Here is a 12,401-nt window from a genome sequence, read left to right on the forward strand (position 1 = left end):
TAGTATATATTTTATGCATAATTACTAATTTATTTTTTCCTTTTTATGCACCAATTAATTTCACAGTTGTGACATTCATGTACCACATTTATCCAAGTATCAGGCCAAGCTGGCTTTGCTGTTTTTCAAAAAGTCTTTTTATGATAGGTGTTCCATATTATATTTGCACATATTCTTACACTTGGAGTCAAAGGTCATGAGTGGCAGCAACCAACATGGAGGAGAGGGAAACTGAGGACAATTGGGATTTAAAAGAACATAGGAACCACCTCGACTTCCAGCTGTCCTATGAGTGATGGATGTGGTCTGCTTTACCACTCATCTGCTCCATTTCAAGTAGACATTGCTTATGAGATACCTGTCTGTTATTTATTTCTGGAGAATGCCTGATGAACAAAAAGCAAACTTTTTTGCCATTTAGGAAAGACCAGAATTATGCCATAGCTTGGATAAATATGCTACTTGTGTTTCATGAGTTAGCTCTGCAGGGCAGTGCAGTTATACTCCAGAGCCTCTTCATAAGGCTCTCTCATATTTTTTCCCTGTCTTTTTGTGACCCTGCCCCGTTTATTCTTTGGATTTGTAATTTAACTGTCGTTAAATAAAAGACTCAGTCAATAGACTTTTGTTAAAGTAAGCTTTTTTCATCAAATCACTGTGAGATTGTGTGCCTTCAATAGGAGGACAATTTGGACTGCAAATACTTCTACTAAGAAGTCACCTTATCCAACGAAGAACAAATCAAAATGAATCAGATGCAGGGATCTGGATGCTGAAAAGAAAAATCTCATCAGGAGCTATAAATGACAATCACCTCATTGCAGAAACCTGCACGCAAAAGCCTAAGGTACAACTGGCTCAGCATCAGCTTTAACTGGATCTAGGGATATGTGTTCACCCCTATGGCAGTCAAAACCTCGGTAGCAGCAGCCCCTGAATCTGTTCTTCCACCACATGCTGCTCATGGCAGGAATAGGGGAAAGGAGGAGGGAGGACTGTTCTCTCTGCAACTTTCCAGCTCCCTCATGCCAGCTGCTGCCAGCTACTGAGCTCTAGCAACCCAAAAGTACCCAAACAGTAGAGTTTTTTAGTCTAAATATCTTGTTTGCAGCACTGCAACAAAACAGGGTATGCTGACTCTTTTTCTAGCATCTTAAATCTCTTGCAAGTTGAGAAATGAGGGCAAAGGTTGTATTTTGGAAGACATCTCTAGAAAAGGGAATTTCATCGCAAGTTATCATTTCTTTTCTTTTAGTAATCCTTATTTGAATTAGATCTGTAGGTATTTCATAGAAATAACCTGAAAACTAGCATTATAGACATTCTAGATCTGTTCGTTTTGTTCATATTTTAATACTAAAGGATCATGATATTTTGCAAAAATGTATCTGATTATTTTATTTGGAAAATTAGTAAAATCCTGACAAAAGGCCGGTGGTCTGCGTTTCAGGAAATTACCTAAGAATGTCTTCTCTTTATCTGAGACAGACATGCATCAACATGGTCCCTTACATGCCTACAAAGTCCACTGAATATCAAACAGCTTTTTTGGATTTTATTTGGCCTTGCAGCAGGTTTTTCTTTTGCTTTAATCATCTTGAAAACCTCAGAAAAAGAGTTTCCTGTCTGATGTAATAGTACTTTTTAATCAGGTCTTTCATTATGAGCTGCCCAAAACTGAGTGTCTGCTTTTTTTAAGTGACAGGTAGATTGAAGAATGACAAGTTGACAGGTTGACAGGAGAATGACAAATGTGATAAAAAAATTGGATAGTCAAATGTCTTAGTCTGAAGGAAAGATAGACATACTGGGAAAAGCTCACCTTAGAACAGAGATAGGAAAATTGAGAGGAAATATATAGAAAATGAAAACCAGTTTGTTTGCTAGACGATAAAGGCAAATGAATAAACTTCCTGAAATGATTCAAAGAAACCTTTGGTTAATTTTTTTTTTAACTGAAAAAGGATATTGCAAACAAGATGCAAAATTTCCAGAGAGGGATATTGTTAACAGAACCAACGACAGTTATGAAAAAGAGATAATAATCAAATTGACAAACTGCAAATGCAGCATTTACAGCTGTGAAAACTCCTATCCATTCATACTCTTTTTGTATTAAGCCTCACTGTTGCAAATTTAAACTGATCTTTCGAGAAAGTACCTGAGATAAAAGTGGTGAGGGGCGTGGAACAAAGCCCATGTACTGGTGGCTTGCAGGATTTCTATCTGTACAACATCCACACAATGCAGTATGGACAGTAGATCCCTCCAAGAAATGCAAAAAGAGCAATAAAAGTGAATACACTATCTTGTAGCAATTATGTATGCTATTTAGAGGAAAGGCACCTGATGACCAAGTATGAAAGAAAAACCTTAATTGATAGATTCATGATCGAAGACTGATAGCTGCCTCACAGCTCTCCAAGTGCTATCATCCCACAGTCTAATCTAAAGTCATCTGGAAGAAGTGAGTCCTTCCATTCATTTGAACAAGCTTTCGATCTAGCCTTGAGTCTCAAGAGAAAAAGTGTGTACACTACTAATGCTAAAACCCAAGGAAGGCATCTAAGTGTTCCTTACATACCAAAGGATAGGCAAACACTTCTGCACTTTACATTTCCAAATTGAAAACTGCTAGGAAAAACCAGTGGTGATCTTGGATATTTAGTGGAAAGTAAAAGCTGGGTCTGACTAACACATTTTTATGTAATCATTACAGGCTCTGGGGAAATTTGCCATACATTCACTGCAGCAATCTGTTGTCAAGAGCTTTATGCAGTGAGAAATGAGGTTTTCATGAAACTGAAGTTTATAGGTAAAAAAAGAGCTCACTTGCTTGTCACCTCAGATCTAACTTTACTGCACAGCACATTTTCAGTGACAGCTTGTAATGCAGATCAGATAATATGCTGAATGTCATGGAAATGATTCAAAATGTCAAAACAAAGCATAATTATTAAAACAAATCAGAGTGAAAAGGAAAGCGTAATAGAGCACAAAATGAGCATACCTATAAGAAGCTATTTTGGTCTGCAATTTTTTTGAGAGCAACATCAAAATGATAGCACTTTAGAGCGTATGTTTCTTTCATAGCCCTGGCTTCTGATTTTGACATCACAATATCTGTGAGCATACTTAAATGTTTTAGAAGAAGCAATTTCAGGTTGCCTATACTTTGGACTCTTGTCGAATTGCACATCCTTTTCTGTAGAGGTCTGGTCTTCATGACTTAAGTGGGCACATTGGCACAGCTTTCAATTTAGCTGATAACACATGCTGTTAACCCAGAAGGAGAGGTGCATAGCTAAAATGCTGTGAAAAATGCTAGAGTAGGTGGAGTTTATGGGCCACCTAGTCAAGAATTTTTCTTATGGGATAACACAAATGTTTGTTTAAAGAGGCACTTAAAAATGAAAATATAATATACCTGATATAAACAGCTGCTTGTCTTTAATAATACTATGAGAATTGCTGAGACAAAGTAGAAGAGTTTTAAGTCAGCAAAAATTTCATTGCTGTTTTCATTGCTGTACAATAGAACTGGACAAATCACAAAATCACAGAATAAGCTGAGTTGGAAGGGACCCACAAGGATCATTGAGTCCAACCCTTAGTCCTTCACAGAACCACCCCCAAAAGTCACACCATGTACCTGAGAGAATAGTCCAAACGATTCTTGAACTCTGTCAGGCTTGGAGCTGTGACCACTTCCCTGGGGAGCCTGTTTTAAGTACCCAATCACCCTCTGGGTGAAAAACCTTTTTCTAATATCCAACCTAAACTTCCCCTGACACAACTTCAGGCCATTCCCTTGGGTTCTGTCACCAGTCACCACAGAGAAGAAATCAGTGTCTGCCCCTCCTCTTCCCCTCCCAAGGAAGTTGTAGACTGTGATGAGGTCTCCCTTCAGTCTCCTCTTCTCCAGGCTGAACAGACCAAGTGACCTCAATCCTTCCTCATATGTCTTTCCCTCAAGGCCCTTCACCATCTTCTTTGCGGTGCCCAAAACTGCACAAATATTCAAGGTGAGGCCACACCAGTGCAGAGTAGAGCAGGACAAATAATTTGCAAAATTTTTTCTCCTCATCTGCTACTGGAATATCAGTGAAGATTATGATTTTCTTCAAATATATCCACAACTATATGCATGCATGTTACTGTGCCATGTTACTTACCAGAGAACACTAATCTGCAACAGACATGGTGTCACTGGTCACCAAGGACAGAGAACGCTGTGGTCCCCATCACTGTTGGTGTCAACCTTGTCAGGTGCCACTCTAGAGGTGTCAAGAACTCTAGAGTTAGAAAATTTACCTTGAAGCAATCTCAGAATTTAAACTGCTCTAGATGACCACAAGCTTCTGCGGTGAAGTTTTAACCAGGATTATGGCATCAAATTCAGATCACTACATTTAGCCTCATAAGTATCATGTCAGGAGTTGAAGCCCAGGTTCCTATGGCAACACACTCTGCATAACATCTCATTGTGTTTCCTTAACCCACTACAGTCATTGCCACATCTTGGTCCTCTTTTATAGTAGGATCACACAACACAGAATACTACTTTCCATCTGAATATTTGTTTATAGGCTATACTGTCCTCAACAGTCTTATTCCACCTTTATCTGGATTCGTATTGTGCCTGGTCCAGTCTCTTTCTTATGACTCTGGTAAAACTGGGTCACCAGCTTGGCAAGCCTTCATGGGAGCGATACACAGGCACCAGAACTCCAGGGAGGGAGACCAGATGCCTCTCTGAGCTACATTTCAGTACAGCTCCTCTGGCCAAGCATGTGGTATTCCTGTAGGCCTCCGGTGTGTGGAGGCAAAGGCAAAGAAACTTGTCCAGTCTAAACAAGTGCAAAGAGTCTGCGATTGTAGCTATTTAAGTAATCCATTTAATCAAGCAGATGTGTGTGGTAATATACACAGTGTGCTGGCCTGCGTGTAGGTCTATGTTCCCGAGCTCAGAACAACCAGCAGAGCATTCCCCAATATGGAAGCTGGAGTACTGGCAGACTGGAAGAATATTAAATGAGACCAAGGAGTGGCATCTGCTGAGTTAATGTAATATTTATCAGTTGATGTGATGGCACTGTTCTTCATATTAGTGAGTTCATACTGATATATAGCTGTTCTGTCTGGTCTACATCCATAATTCTTCTATATTTTGCATATTTAATTGGAAAAATGAACTGACCTCATTCAGGTAGGTGATCTGTTTCTCATATCTATGCCAGGAGACAAAGATATCAAACATTTTTTTTAAGCTTGCAAATGTTACAGAATAAAATTAAAAGTATGTTTGAGCAATGAGCAGCAGAATGGTAATGTTCTTCAAGAGTCTTATGTTCACTGCTCCCTGGGAAATAAATAGTGTCTGCTATTCTAGTATTGATTTTTCATTCTTCATCATACTTAGTCAAGCCTCTCCAAACCAAGCATCAGCTATTCTAACGAAGACTGAGCCAAGGAGTAGGAGGAGGGTGAAAAGTATATTCAGCCTATTTCCTTGACTATCTCAAGTGACCCATTTTAGTAATTCTCTTTGCTTCCAAGTGACTTGTGTCACTGCTGATGTTGCAGACTCATGCTAAACTCTTTAGAGTCATGACTTCAGTTTAATCCCAGCATTTATTACACAAAATGAGTTATTATTTCACTCATTTTTTAGTTAATGTCTTGGTCTAATTTATATATAAGTTTCAACAAAGGAAATTAAGGAGAAAAAGCCCTAATGTGAAATCACATATTTACTTTAGGATGCCACCGTGTGCCACTGGCGTCATTCCTGGGCTCCACTTTGATACTTCCTTACTGCAGGCTTGCACCATCACACTGATGAGTGTGTACACGTGTCAGGGGGAGGTGGAGAATTCTCTCCCCGTTTTTCCCTTTGGCATGGAGAACATGACACAGAGCTCTGACAGAGCAGAAGAGCACTTAACTGTCTTTATACAAACCCTATGTCGGGTAAAAGGATGAAAATTATATCACAGACGCATTATAGTGGTGAGGATTTTGTGCTTTTTCTTTTAACAGATGGTTTATAAAACTATTGAATACAGCTACATCAATTCTGACATGGTCATAATCCTTTAAAAATTAAAAAGTTAATAGCTTTCTTGGCTCGGGGAACGTGCTTTACATACTAGACATTCTGGCCCAAATAACATGTGACAATCATGGCTTTCCAAGTCACCTTGACTTTTGAGGTGAGTGGAAGTTCAGTCCATAGAAGATTATAGGAGTAGCTTGAAGGCACTTTTGGGGGAATCAGACAGCTGCCTACCCTTCTTGAATATGTTTACCTCACCTTCTGGCTCAGATGTGAACTCTTCTCAATTTATCTCACATACACATTAAAAAAAAACCAAATCAAGAGGAGAAAGCCTGGTTTTTTCCTCAGTAAGGAAAACAACGTATTTAACAGGATGCTTCTGGCTCCTACATAACCTTACACAGACAGAATGATTTACAGGGATGAAAAAGGCAAAAAGGTGTGAAAATATTTTAGAACAAAATTCTGTGAGGACCCACACTTCATAATCTCCAAAACAATACAGTGGTTGTTGTAAAAACATCATCATTTATTCATTTTTTTTTTTTTATCCTGCAAAGTGATTCTCTGTAACTAATAAACTGTATACATAAAGATAATGGTGGTTATTAAAAAGCCCTTAATGGTAACCACTATAAATTAAGAAGGACGCAAACACCAGATAATAACTGTGGCTGTGTTACTGGAATTTTTATTTCTCATTTTTTCTGAGGGCTCAACAAAAGGTGTGATTGTGCTGTCACTGAAAAAAACAATTACCCAATTACCCAATTACTTATTGTTAAAACTCAGTGGTAAAAATATAGGTAAAATATCCCATGGAGACCAGAGGAGACCTGGCCCCCACGGCTAAACCTTGGGGCCCCAGGAAGCATTGGGGCTGAGCAGAATGACAGGAGGGATTCCCTTTCTCTCTTGGTACTTTTTCCTCTCTCTCTGACTAGAGTTGCTTCACTAACTATTTCCCATACCTAATAACTGCTTTTCCAAACACATATGAAACTAAGCAAAAGTTTTTATTATCCAAGTTTTAACGAACTGGTGGTTAGGATGCAGCACTCTCACCACCACAGCCCAGGTTCAATTCCCAGTCAGGGAAACTCCCCCAGGCAGATGGAGCTCATCTGCCCTATAAGGCCATCCATCTAAGAGAAGGTCACTCTAAACAAACTTACATCCTGAGGACCTCGCTGCCACCGTCAAGCTTGCTCAGCCCCAGCAGATGAACCTTAGGATTAAAGGGTGGGCTCAGTTCAGCACACACTGTATCACCTAAAAAATCCATTGCGCAGGCTTGAAGGGTAAAGAACTTTTCCAAATCTTTAACAAACTGTGTAAAGTTCTTCATATCTGGTTTTACATCTCTTCTGCCTACCCTCTTCATACTGCCCCTGACACTGATGCTGCCTTCTGTGTCTGAGCTGTGTACGTGTAGTGCTGTAACTCCCTTTCCTCTGCCAAGGCTTCTCTCCTGTTTTCATTTTCAAATTACCATTTATTTCATCACTGATAAGCACTAGAATCCAAAGTTAATCCCAAATGTGGACTCTTAAATGTCTTGAAGTGGTTCATTTTGAGTAGAGATACTGATGACAATTTCTTTCAGAATATGTGGTGCTCGTGATTTGATTTTTGAAATGGTAGCCTCCCACTGAGAATTAAAGGACTCTTGAGTGCTTGGCATGTGAATCCTATAATTGTCCTGAGAGAAACAGGAGGTAGAAGATACACACAGTGCTTGAAAATATCACTGCAATCCCCTATTGCCAACAGGTTTTTACTGCCATTGAATAGCAATTAACCTGAGTCTTCAACCTGATGAAATATATGTTTGTGGGATATACTCTATGTTTTCATATGTTCTTCCTAGGGTCTTATCTTCTCATGTTGAAGCTCATGGGCAAATGTGAATAGACTAAATAAGAAGAAATTTTAGAATAAACAACTTCTAGCAGATATATGGCATTGGGAGTTGAGGTGTTTGTGATTCTGCAATGTATTTCCTGAGAAGCCATTGAATCTCTTTTTGCCTTGACTCCATTGCCTTCTTTAACAACAATAAAAATATACAGATTTTATATATAAACATCTGGTACTATTTTTGTAATTTTTTTACTTCCTCAATTTTTATGTTATTTTCTGAAGAATTTTGTATTCCATTAGTAGCAAGAAAAACTTCTGAAAACCACTAGCATATCTGTTTTACAAACCTGCCATTTTCCTTCACTGATTGCCTTTCTTCTTCATTGTGGATACCATGGTTATTCTGTCCTGAAAAAACTGATTTGCCTCCCTTGTTTTCTCAGTTATCATTAGGGCAATGTTCTGTTTCTCCTTTCTTATTATTTTTATGTCCCCTTCTTTGAGCATTACACCTTCTCTTTCTTTTTGACAGTTATTTCTTATTCTATGCCTCTCTTCTTAGTTCTCTCATTTTATTGGTCAGAAAACTGAAGATACAGTGTTACCTTCTAAATTCTATTTGAAGTTATCTAGTGGACATGTTATAAGTCAGCATAGCTCTCCTTTTCTTTGCTTTCCACTCTTTTGCATACCTAACCTGAAAAATTGGTCAATGAAATGAAGCTTATGAAATTTCAAATCTCTGAAGTAATGCCAAAAGAAAGAAAAAAAATTGAAATTTTCTAAAGAATTATTACAGTCTGTTGTAAAACATCTGAAGAAAAGAAGAGTTCTCTACATGAATTCTCCAAGTAAAATACCTATTGCACTGAAAGCAGTCCAGATGAGTTTGCAGCCTGGGATTTATGACTGTTGAGTGAAAGTAGAAGGCAGCTGCAATTGATGCAATGCCTTTCTTAAATCTGTTGGCCTGGGATCATGCTGGAGAGGTCCATGGGGAATAGACACAGGGAAATTATTTCATCTCTCTTTTTCAAGCCCAAGGAGATTTCTAGAGAGGTGTTGCTTTTGATGAGGTATCTTTCATGCAGGATCTGCTCCCATGGGAGCAGATGGACTTGTACAGTATGGAGCAGGACCCACAGCAGGAAGACTCTCATGTCATCTATGATGGCATGAAGCTGCTGGTTGAGCGGATGGAAAAAATGCTTCCATCTAGTCCCCAGAGCCTACAGGGATTGTGTGTGCATCTCCAAATGAAGTGGCAGAAAAAACCTTCCCACTTCAAGGAGACATCTATCAGTGCATGGTTGGAGGGAGTACTACAGAGCAATTAGGATCAAATTAGAAATAATTTTCTGCAGTAGTAACAAGCATCGTGCCAGGCGCATATTTTTTTTCATACAATCCCTTCTTATACTGATAGCAAGAATGAAGAGGTAAGCTGTAGATTTGGGAACATGCTTGTTTGCACCTGCATGCTGGAATAGTCAGACCTGAGAGGGGTTCCCTGTGCAGTGGAAGTGTGTAATGCCTTACAGCAGTATTTGCTGTAGATTATTAAGACATGTCGGTGTGTAGAACTTTGACAAAATAAAACAAATCTCATACAAGTGAGTTTCCTTCATCCTCAATCACAGTGAAATCATAGAATCATAGAATTGTTTAGGTTGGAAAAGACCCTTTAGGATCATTGAGTTCCAACCATTAACCCAGAACTGCCAAATCCACCACTGAACCATGTCCCTAAGCACCTCATCTACACAGCAGAGGCCAAATTAAGTTCTAGTTGGGCTTAGACCCTTTTCATTTTCTTCCTGCATAACTTCATTTCATCCTTGCACTCCTTCTGAATTGCCTGCTCCTTGTTTTGAAGGTCATAAAGTCTCTTTTTTCCCCCCGAATTACAGCCAGAGCTCTCTGTCCTGCCTTTAACAATGAACTTAGGTGCCTCAGTTTACTACAATAACATACACTTTGTGTTGTTTTCATCTTAGTCAGAGGCTGACTGTCCTAACACCTGCTATAGCACCAAATTTCCTAAGAAGGAGATTGTTTAAACAAAACCTGAAAAGTCTTAATGTATAAAAAAGGGGGATTAAAAAAATAAAAAAGCAGAGGGGAAAAAAGTTAATTAAATTGTCCTTTGTTTAGCGAACTCCTTTTTCTGGCCAAATCTAAAACTTCATTTGGCAGCATGGACTGAAGCTTAGCATTCACACCTGCTGAAGCGTCAGTCATGGTGTTAATGCCATCTGAATATATACTCTAAGTGGAATCTGTGTTACATCTTAATTAAACCTTTATCACTGTCATGTTGCTGCCATTAAACAGAAACCAGTTCCTAGGAGTTGTCCCAGTACAGTATGCAAGCTCCAGCTAAATGAACAAGCTTTCATGTTCAATATGACTGGAACATGAGCCTTGGTGAGTATTATTAAATCCTATATCATAGCAGAAACAACCATGTAGTTCTAAATTGAGCAACTATTTCAGATGTAGGAAGAGACAAAGAATTTTAAATGGATGCTAGCTTCTTCCATTTATTAAAACCTGTATTATGTCTGTGGTGATGGCCTAAAATACTCAGAAATGGAAACATTCTTCCTTGAGCTACCACTAGTCTCATCTATTCTATCACATTAACCTTTCATAAAACAACAGAATAAAATTAAAGAACAAAATCCTTTGTACTGTTCATAAAAATTAATTGCTTTCAGGAACACTGTCCACCAGCAGAAATCAATGAATGGTCAGGCTTAGACACAGCTTTCTGCCTTTTGTGATCTGTAGCAGCTTCGCTAAAGAACAATTATACACATCAAACAGAGCACACAGAGAGAAAAAATAGCATCAAATATAGAAAATCCCTGTTCTTTGAAACTGAGAGTCATTCTTCAATTATAGGGACTGATTTGGGTATTACTGCTACAAGTGGGATGTAGGCAGAGTCTGTAGACCAACGTGTAGGCGTACAGTGCCCATAACTCATGCTTCTCCCTCTAAGCCCCGCGAGTGTTCAGGAGTTCAGTACTGCCCAGAAGGGCCTTTGGACACAGAATTTTCCACATTTTAAGCCAACAAGAAGGATATCTCCACCAAACACTTAATTTATCACAGACTTTTGTCTAGAAGAAAGCAGATGGTGACCCTACGTGGCTGCTTCTGGCCTGGAATGCATTTAGAAGCACAGGGCACTGGGACATACAGGCTAATGTGCCCCTCCACACAGAGCAAACTGAGGAGAGGCAGCAGTGCCAGTGTCACCAGCTCACCTTACCTGCCCTGCTAGGGTGGCAAACTCCAACTCTGACTATGGCCACATTGATACAACTTGCTTCTGTTGATCTTTGGATAATAGCAGGGCTGCTCAAACATACTGATAGGGATGGTTGATCCTGGGCCAGCTGGCATGGGATATATCTGTTATGTCTCTATTGCCCTGTTCAAACCAAAGGGATCTCCCTGGGACAGCACTTGAGCTCACTACAGACAGGAAGTCTAATTTATAAACCTTGCAAAACAAAATGGAAGATGTTTAAATATCATATTTTATTTCTTTTCTAGCATGGAAGATGTTTAGGCAATGCACCATAATAGATCGTTGAAGACTCTCATGAAAATTATACTGCATTAAAAGATTCATGTTAATGAGTATTTCTGGGTTGTCTGATGAGGCTTACCACATTTTTGGCATAAATCTAGGAAGAAAATTACTTTTAAGCTGAGTTATCAACCAAATCTTGATTTTGTATTTTTTTTTCAGATGAAATACAGTCAGTTAATAATATATATTCCTTATTTTGCATCTTAATGGTGTTTTGTTAACTAAATACTTCATTAAACTGAATATTTAACAAATTTTATGGGTCAGATGATGAATCATTTGTGGAAGATTACTTGCTCAAGGCTTGTTTTTATTCCCACTGAAGTTAAAAGAATTCTTTTCAATTGCTTCAGTGGGTTTGGGACTAGGCAGTGAGATAAATTGATTGGAGCAAATCAGAGAACTCCATGTAAGGGACTACCATATTGTTAGATATGGGATTGAGTGTCTCATGCAACAAATAGAGCCATAATGATTATTAATGTTGTAAGTGTTATGTAATTAAAAATCAGCTGACATTAATTTGACAAACTATTTTTAACAAAAGAAATGGCAGTATGGTTAGCTGTGGAGAATATCAGTCTATCAACGTCTATACTGTTGAACTCAAGGTCACAGGACTACTTTTGTAAAATTAGGAGTCCACAAAGAGCTCATATTTTAAATGTATATATGTACACATACATATATTGAAATATTTATATAAAAAAATTCCAACTACCCTTCAATTACCACAATCAGCAATAGAATTCTGTAATGTTTATGGCATTTTTTCATACTCCTTTGTCAGATGCTGTCCATGTGGGTATTTTCATCTTTGCCTTTTAATGTAAAGTACCTTTTATTTATACAGAAATACGAAAACAGTGG

This window comes from Chiroxiphia lanceolata, chromosome 3, assembly GCF_009829145.1.
Source record: "Chiroxiphia lanceolata isolate bChiLan1 chromosome 3, bChiLan1.pri, whole genome shotgun sequence".
NCBI classification, from domain to species: Eukaryota; Metazoa; Chordata; class Aves; order Passeriformes; family Pipridae; genus Chiroxiphia; species Chiroxiphia lanceolata.